Source organism: Palaemon carinicauda, chromosome 23 (assembly GCF_036898095.1).
Source record: "Palaemon carinicauda isolate YSFRI2023 chromosome 23, ASM3689809v2, whole genome shotgun sequence".
Taxonomy (NCBI): Eukaryota; Metazoa; Arthropoda; class Malacostraca; order Decapoda; family Palaemonidae; genus Palaemon; species Palaemon carinicauda.
The window spans coordinates 101,565,158-101,575,157 of record NC_090747.1 but is presented as its reverse complement, the minus strand read 5'-3'; the positions used below and the strand labels follow the sequence as shown (position 1 = coordinate 101,575,157).

The 10,000-nt window shown below is 33.2% G+C and overlaps 1 long non-coding RNA gene across 2 annotated transcripts in view; it reads left to right on the top strand.

Moving 5' to 3' along the window:
• LOC137617035 (uncharacterized) overlaps nt 1–10,000 on the top strand; it is a 282,465-nt gene that overhangs the window by 215,697 nt on the left and 56,768 nt on the right. The window lies entirely within an intron of this gene.

The window sequence follows — 10,000 nt, the reverse complement described above, 5'->3', positions numbered from 1 at the left end:
GCTAAAATTCAACTATGGTATCGAAAAGTAACCTTTTATCACTCTTTTCGGTGGGTTGCTTTATCGGCCATCTTATTTTCTCTTTATATCCAAGCAGAATTCTTAATTCTTCTTTTTCTGAGAAGCACCTGGATATGACCAGGCGTTGCATAATTCGCAATATTTCGAGTCTCCTCTAACCTCTCTAGGCTCTCTTACCTTCTGAAATCTTTGTTCCCATTGTCTGTGTGTTGCAGCACCCTCCAGCACTACTAGCGGTTGCAAAAGGAGAGACAGTTCTTAGCTATCTCGAAGTCTTTTGTCTGTAATCTCTAAGATCCCGACATTTGCATCAGCCAGGGTGAAACAATTGCATTCTGTCGATGACAAGTCTTTGTTTTCGACGTCTCTTGTGGTATCGGTCTTGCATTTTCAATTTTTTAAGTTTTTTTTATATATGAGGTTTATTTTGATATTTGGTTGTTATGATATAACGTCTAGTAACCAACTAAAGTTTATTATATATATATATATATATATATATATATAAACATCATAAACAACAACAACAAATGCTGCTGTTTCTAATCCACTACAGGACAAAGGCCCCAGATATGTCAATTAATTTTTGGGGTTTGGCCAGTTTTCATCACCAGGCTGGCTAGTGCGGATTGGTGATGGTGGGAGATTTTCGTCCGATCGCTCTCAACAATCAACAAATCTACCTAGTAAGCGAGGCCCTGACTAGTACAGCTTTGCTGATCATGGCGATACGCAAACCCTTTCACCACGTTATATTATACACATATATGTATGTATACATATATATGTAATTTTTTAATCTTTAATTTGTTGTTTAAATATATATATATATATATATATATATATATATAATCGGTGCCTATTTCTTACTTCTTTGATAAGATTTTTCATGGAATCATTAAAAACCCGATGGCGCTTTAACATGAAAGGCTGTTTTATTTATAAATCCTCCTTTTTTTGCTGAGCACATCTGACGGTGAGATGGCAATGGGTTATATCCCCTGGATTGTCGTCGTCACAAAAAAAAAATAAATAAATAAAAAAATGAAACAAAATGAAAAAAATTATTTTTTTTAACGTTCCTTTGTTAGGTCTGCCTTTGTTTTCTAGTTGGAAATGATTAGTTTTGTGAAAGGCATTCGGCCTACACTGATAGCATTATTGATAGTTATGTTTTTTTATAAATTTCCTGTTTTCTTAAAATTGCTGCCTTTAATTTTTTTATGAGAAATTGTGGAGAGAGAGAGAGAGAGAGAGAGAGAGAGAGAGAGAGAGAGAGAGAGAGAAATGCTATGATCTCCTAGTTCAAATTCCGTATAAGATGTACAGTATGTGTCAGGAACTAGAGGGGCACTCAGTAGAGGGCAGACCTCCGCCACAGCTGCTTATTTCTTGAAGTTTCTTTCTATCTTGACCTTTGACCTCTGACTTTCAAAATCTGATCCCTTTCACGCCTCAACATAATTAATCCCTGAAAGTAAAATTGCGAAAACACAACCTCCTCTCCAACATATATTTGAATCAGTGGTGCAAATGTTCTTCTGTTGGGAAGTCTTTTTTCATTGTTTATTTAGTATTTATTTATTTAATATTTCAGTATATCTCAATATATTCTATTTTTCTTATTTCTCTTTTACAGTTTACTCATTTTTTCCATTTCTTTTATGTTCTGCACTGCTTTCCATGTTGCTGCCCTTGGGCTTTTAGAACTTTGCTTTTTCCGGTTAGGGTTGCAGCTTGACTATAGATAATCAAGATGATAATAGTCATGTTGCTGCCCTTGGGCTTGTAGAACTTTGCTTTTTCCGGTTAGGGTTGCAGCTTGACTATAGATAATCAAGATGATAATAGTCATGTTGCTGCCCTTGGGCTTGTAGAACTTTGCTTTTTCCGGTTAGGGTTGCAGCTTGACTATAGATAATCAAGATGATAATAGTAATAATGATATAGCCGTCTTTTTTTTATCGTAATGTTTTGAGGAAAATCTGTGGCGAGGTTCTAGTGGCAAGTTTATCCTTTTATGGTTTTAACCTCTGGTGAATTTGTTCCTTCAGAATTTCCTTTCTTTGAAAGTATTTTCAAACCTTTTATGCTTCTCAAACAAATTCCCTCCCCCCACTCAAAAAAGGAAAAAGAAAATTCTCAAGAATTCCTTTTGAGTCAAACATTTGGAAATCGTGTTTGTTGAGCCTTTGCCAGGCGCCATTAATTCATCAAAGAGTTGATCTTAATGAAAGAGGCCATCGCTTATTCCTTTCTTGCACTCAATCCCCAGGATCGGATTGAATAGGGTCCTGTATTGAGAAATTCAGATTAGCACAATAAGAACGATTTACCTAAGTACTTATAATGAAGGCCTTGTGAGTTATTGTATTCAAGTTTCAAGGATTGTTATGTTGAGTTGCTGTTTATGTAGCAATTAATTGGTTTTTGCTGTTAATTTCTTTGAAGATATGTTGAATTTTTTTTTAAAGTTGTCTTTTTTTTCATAGAAAACTTTGTCACATTAGATAAGAAAAATGTGATATTCGTAAACTTTATAATCTTGTGGTCTTCATTTTATGTTTTATCGGATTTTATTCAGATATGGTTAGGGTAGAGATAAAGTAGATAAAATTGAACCTGTAATCATTTCTTATAAGGAATCAGGAACCTCATTTCAACATATCTTTGTTTATGATATGTAAAGTATTACAGCATAACGTAATGTACAGTTAGACACAGGAATTCCTGGCACACCTTACTCTGAGGAAGTACCCAGTCACACCCTTACTACACGATGAGTAACCAAACAGGTAGTGAACGGAGAGATGGGGGAAAAGGTGGGAGAAGTAAGGCTACACATACTGCACCTTTTCAGAACGAGATGTACCGGAAATTTTTATGTCCAACTGTACGTTCTGGGTCCTCCTTTAGCGAGCATTGTTTGTATTAAAGAAAATTTCGTTAATGATATTGGTTACATGTAAAACTCCTGCTATTAGTAAAATGTTAATTACAGTGTTTACAGAATCAGTGCAAACTATACCTCATCGCCATTTGACTCCGAACAATCCCCCTAAACAGGAAACCATGTCTGATATTTACAAAATGTTACAACAACAACAAAAGTCATAATTCCATTGCTCTAATGCTTCATATTAGATAACAACAACAAAAGTCATAATTCCATTTCTCTAATGCTTCATATTAGATATCTGATATAGTCTAAACTCTTGAAGGTATATTTGACGATATATATAATCAATACGTTAAAGAAAGAAATTTCACATTTTAATATTTTATTCACAGAGATATATGATAGCGGCTGCCTTACTTATGACAGACAAACATAATTCTTACGTGAAATCCATATTTTTTTTACTTCTAACGTAAAATCCATATTTTTTTTTTACTTCTAACGTAAAATCCATATTTTTCACTTCTAACGTTAAATCCATATTTTTCTGCTGTAATAAACATTTATTATCCGAGGCCAAAATTTTACAATGATTGAAGGAAAACTATTTTGATTTATTGAGCGAGTTGTTTACATAGGAAAATAAGTTCCATGGAGTCATTTTCCCAGGTTGTTGAAAAGTTGAGCTTATGCAAGAGAACTTTGCCGTAAAAGTAAATGGATTCTTCAACATTGCATGATAGCGTGTTTATGTATTCATGGCGCGTATGTGTGTTAGATCTTGCCTTGTTTTTTCTGATGTTTTTTTTTTTTCTCTTATGGTTGAGAGGAAAATCAAACACTGCAATCTTTTATTTTCATTAGCTTTTGTTTTGTTGGGGATAGCAGTGTTGTCCTATTGTTGAAGGTCAGCATAAAATAGTAATCCTTTTGTTTATATTAAAAAACTTCTCGAGAAGGGGTCTTTCATTATTTGAAATGTCATTCAGCTCTAGTTGAAGATAGCTATTAAGCATAGGAGATCGAAAGAGAGGCAGGGAGTTACATGGCGAGATAGGATGAAGGATGATATGGAGAGAAGAGGTTTGGTGGAGGATGATTCCTTTGGAGAGGGCGTATCAGGCAACCGACCCCTTAATTTGGGGTTAACGTTGGGAAAGATTAGGCGTAGTGCAATTATAGCTGTTATATTTTCCATTGTCCTACTAGTGGCGATTAAATTAAAAAATAATTATTCATTTACCCGATTTGACTCTTGATATATAAAGTTTTATCCTACATTGAAGTAACAGTAAGTCCTTCTATAAAAGAAGATTAGATGTTTAAGTAGAAAAAAAACTGGGGAAATAAGGTAAGCCAAAAGACATGGACTTATACCTACTGAAAAGCGTCTGATATGGGATTTATACCGAATTAAAGTTAATATTTTCTATCAAAACTTTTCAACTATAAAAAGAAATTTATATTCAACGCCACAGAGTTATTTAGCTTCGCCTCGGGAAATTGTAATTTGTTAGAGAATTTTTATGATTTTTATATCAAATCGTCCCACAACTATTTTTCTTCCATTTACAATTTCTAGATTTTTTTTTCCAAATATAAATGTCTATTTGCGTTTCAGATTCTTATTATTTGCAAACGCTTTTAATCAGTTCTCTTGTAAATTCATATTGTTCACTTCTATGTTCATTTCCGATTTAGACTCATTTTCTTATTGGTTTTAATTTTTACTTCAGATTTTAGAAGTTTATGAAATTATGGAGTTTGATACGATTACATTAAGTTTTGTGACTAAAAGTCTGTGTATATGTTAGAGAGAGAGAGAGAGAGAGAGAGAGAGAGAGAGAGAGAGAGAGAGAGAGAGAGAGATATAATTTGCTTTTCCTAATCAGAGAAATGGATTTTACATCATTTCCCATATTAATTTTATTTTCTGTGATGCTTAGGTTCCACTGCAAAATTTACCCTACACCCATTATATTACCTTTACGGTAGACATAATATTACTATCCGTTGTTTAATGATATCAGTATTTTTTAGCTTAATTAATACTTATAGCTTGCCTTCCATGCTTTAGATTTTTTTTTAGTTCAAGATATTCATTATGAAAATTGTTAGGAAGTGTTTTGAAGGTAACAACATATGCCGTTGACAACGTTTGTAATTGAACAAGCCATAACAACATAATGTTTTTCTTTCGAAAAGATTCACACAAGTCTCTCTTTATAGTTTATATTTTTGATCTTAGATATTTTTTACTTTTATTCATTAATTCTCATTTGTAGTTTGTTTCCTTATCTCACTCGGCTATCTTCTCTGGTGGAGCCCTAGGTCTTCTAGCAACCTGTTTTCCCCAACTCGAGCTGTACCTTAACTAGCAATAATATTGATAACAAAATAATATTGCTGTTGACTTTTATTCATCACATTATATCTTTCTATTTTATTTATCTTGCCGATCAGAATGATTTTAACTGCATCAAACTTTTAATTTGTGTCATGTTTTATTATCTTCATTATTTATTGTAAGTGTTGTGTGTGTGTGTTTTTTTTTTTTTTGGGGGGGGGACCTGACTGACATCCGTATGGCATTTAAGAATCAGTACCAATCAGGGACTAAGATATATCTTTAATTCTTAGATGAGATCCTCGAGTTGATATTTTTTTCACATGGGTCCACGGTCTTGCTGATAGAATGAATGACAATCTAAACGTTTAACTTGCATCTTCTACTGCTACAGAATAATTTCTGCGTTGATTTTAAATGTACAACGGTATCTCTTTATGTATGCTGGCATTCAGTTACGTCAAGAATCTTGTAGTGAATTGTGCGTAAATTATACATGTAATTTAGGTTTTGTAACTTTTAAGTAAATGTGTGAATAATGTCTGTAATTTAAGCTTTACCGGAAGTTTGTCAGCATTTGAATAATTTTGATAAAAAAGAAAAAATAAATTGTGCAGCTTTTAATGTTTTCTATAATAGTAGATTTTTTTCCAAGAGAAAAATTACTTTAGACATATATTTAAAGCAGCGTGTGTATGTGTATATATACATATATATATATATGTATGTATGTATATATATATATATATATATATATATATAGAGAGAGAGAGAGAGAGAGAGAGAGAGAGAGAGAGAGAGAGAGAGAGAGTAAAAATTAACTTCAATCCAATTTTTCCGTTTTCTTTTCTTGGCTTGGTACATTTATACATATTTATTTATTCATGTATTTATATACAGTATATGCGTATACATATGAGTATAGATGTTTGCATTTGTTTGTATGTTATACGTGTGTGTGAAATTTTATATTGTGTGTATCAACTCATTGTATTTAGAGTTCCAGTTCTTGGCTGCGGATTACTACCGACTTGCGCATTAGAGACATTCGGCTTTGGGTTAGAACTGATATATTGACATTTATTCGACATACACAGCGAAATGTCAGTGTTATAAGACTCACTATCTTATGTAGATAAACACACTCCATCTTCATGAATATGAAAATACCTTTTAGATGACATTTTTTTTTTTTATGTCTATGATTTTTTAGTTATATGTCTCATTTTTTAAACTTTTAATTTGGTTCATGTTATTTCTTTTTTTTTTCTTATAAACATTTAGTTCCTTGGAATAGTGTTGCAGAATTTTTTTCTGGTACACTACTGTACAAAGACTACATTTTGAAAAATTTAGGATTTAGAATTTTTAACTGAACAAATAAGAATATTATTATTATTATTATTATTATTATTATTGTTGATAGTAAGTCCACCATCATAAAACCAAACTTTTACTTTTTTTCAATGTCCATAAACTGAGAGATAAAATAACAAAAGTAGAATAAAAGTAAAATTTAGTGCAAACGCTTCTGTAGCCACGTTACAACCTCATGTATAAAACCCGAACTTAAATAGTACCTTTTGAGAGTGTTGAGTAAAATTTTTATTCATTTTGATGCACGATAAAAGTAAGAAATATCTATTTGGTAACCGGTCATAAGGAACCCTACATTTGGGGGGGGGGGGGGGTCAGAATAAATATAATATTCTGGAATATTCGTTCCATTTTCCATGATTATTTCGATTACCTGACAAGGTTGTGGAAGCCTATTATGAACCTCCCTATCGGGCGATTTAATGGACTGGAGTTCGAGACCCGCTCAAGTTAGATAGTTTCTTATAATATATGCAACCTCACCATCCTTGTGAGCTAAGGATTGGGGTTTGGGGAAGCTGAGTCATCATTAGCCATTCTCTGGCCCGCCCTGGTCCTAGCTTGGGTGAAGAGGGGGCTTAGGGCCCTGATCATATGTTAATATGGTCAGTCTCTAAGGCATTGTCCCTTGCCTCTGTCATTCATGAGCGACCTTTATACCTTATAACGATCGTCAAAATTATTATTATTTTTTTTTCTTTTTTTTTCTTTTTTTTGTCAATTAAGAAAACTAGAAATTTACCGAAATATATCACTTAATGTTAAATTTTACAATATTGCTTAGAGCTAAAGTTCGGTTTAGATGAAAAAAGCATAAGTTTGAATAGGAAAAGTTTCGTGTATGTGGAAAGCTATTTTTGCGGTATTCCGTATATGAGTTAATAATATGTAATCATATTTGATGCATTACAAGCTGGCGCCATGATACAACATAAACCTCGATTAGAAATTTAGTTTCCTGAAAATAAGTATATAGATAATTCTAGTAATATTCTAAGGTGAATAGTAAATGTATCGAGAAATGGCGAGATTAGGATGTTCACCCATTAAACATAAGTAAACTTGCATGAATTTTTAACTGAAGAAGTATTCGTTTAGGAAATAGATTTAAAATTCAGTAAAAATGTAGAACTGAATTTAAAATTCAGTAAAAATGTAGAACTGAAAATGCAGTGTTCGAAATTTTGAATGAATATAAAACTAGGATTTAAAGATCGACTTCTAATCTTTAGAGGAACTGGAATAAAAGAATGTACGAGCAAAATGTCTTTGATGGAAGAATTGGATAAAGAATATTCTGCTCAAATTCTAGTGTTGCTTTTACGAGGTATGTAAAGTAATTGTATTTCCGGTATTATATATATAATTTTTTAATGCAATATTGCTATTACGCTGCTGGCATTTAAGCTGATACGGCTTTAATATTTTTTTGAACAAGAAGAAAATGTGAGGATTTGTGAATATGATTTTATTAGTTGCAAGTAATGAGAGAGAGAGAGAGAGAGAGAGAGAGAGAGAGAGAGAGAGAGAGAGAGAGAGAGAGAGATAACCTACGTGCAAAATTAGTAATTTCTATGTGCTTGCTCATTTGATTAGTCAATTAAATTCATTTGCTAACGGAACCATATCTTTATAACCTTACCATCATTCTCAAGTATGCATTTGGAACTTCAAAAGTTCAAACTTGCAGAAAATGTTATGTTGAACAGGCTGACATAGTTTATTTATGCAATATATTTTTTTATGTTACTATTTTTAAAATATTTTATTAATTGTTCATTATTGCTCATATCGTTTATTTATTTCCTTATTCCCTTTCCTCAATGGGCTATTTTTCCCTGTTGGAGCCCTTGGGCTTATAACATCTTGCTTTTCAAACAAGGGTTGTAGTGTCCTGAAATACAGATAGCCTATATGCTGGACACGACGAGATGAGTACGCCTGGAAAACTGGAAAAAAACTCTGATGACAGCAACTTTATCAGCATCAAAATCATAATGTTTTTCTGTCGTCATCGCTTGTCAGTTCAGAGCGAGAGTCAATGTTTTCTCAGCTCGTGGATCAGGGAGTAAATGCCAGGTCGTGTTTGCCCAAGCCTCGAGGACTTCAGCCTCACGACACCTACATCTCATGTGTGTTTATTCGATGTCTATAGTAGCTTTGTTTGGAATGTTTTTGTGCCTCCAGTCAAGGGGGATCTGGAAACCATGGTGTGGCGTGGGGGGGGGGGGGTGATTGGGAGGTCGGTGTTGTTGGTGTTGTGTTTGATTTTGTTCCTGGAACTTGTATGTCGATCGATCATTGATATATTTTTTACGTAATTATTTGGTGATGAAATGACCTCTTCTTCTTCTTCTTCTTCTTCTTCTTCTTCTTCTTATTATTATTATTATTATTATTGAAAATACGACTGGCAAACCCTAACCGATGCCCTTTGCGTCAATAGGCGTAGGAGGAGATTATTATTATTATTATTATTATTATTATTATTATTATTATTATTATTATTATTATTATTATTATTAAAAAAAGAACGTGCATATACTCTCGCAGAACTAGTCAAAAGCGGGATAAGATCTTAAAGATTTGTTTCGTGTGTGTGTGGCGCGGGGGGGGGGGGGGGGACGCTGTGTTTAAATCACACTAAAAGTTCAGATGACATTTCTCGGAAACAAAGTTAGCGTCCATCCATATCAAGCCCTGACACGTATCATATTTTCTCTTTGACAGCGGGGAACTTCAACAGGAATCAAACAAGAGGGGGAAAGCAAACAATAGTTGATGATTATCCTCACATATCCTTCGCTTAATTAGACACTTACGAAAATTTTTAAGATACTCGTACCTGGCGTTTAGAAGACATTTGTCACTAAGAAATTACTTTGTATTGTTTGAGATGACCATGCTGATTTTAGATTGACTTCCAATTTGTATTATTAGAATGTATTTAACGTGGCCCTTTTATGAATATATGAAACTTCTATTAGTAATGGACATGGGCAGGACATATAATGAGAATGACAGATGATAGATAACATTAAGAATAACGGAGTTAGTCCCAAGAGTTTCCGAAAGAAGCAGGGAAAAAAAAAGAGGAAACAATGTATTGACGAACTAAGAAAGTTTGCGGGTGTTTACTCGCATAGAAAGATCATAAACAGACACAAGTGGAAGGACACTTCTAAGGTCTTTGTTCTGCAGTGGAGCAGTAACGGCTGATGATGATGATGCATAGACACACACACACACACACACACATATATATATATATATATATATATATATATATATATATATATATAATGTAAATATAGATGTATCTTTGCGTGTTTACGTGTGTATCGCCATATTTGCAT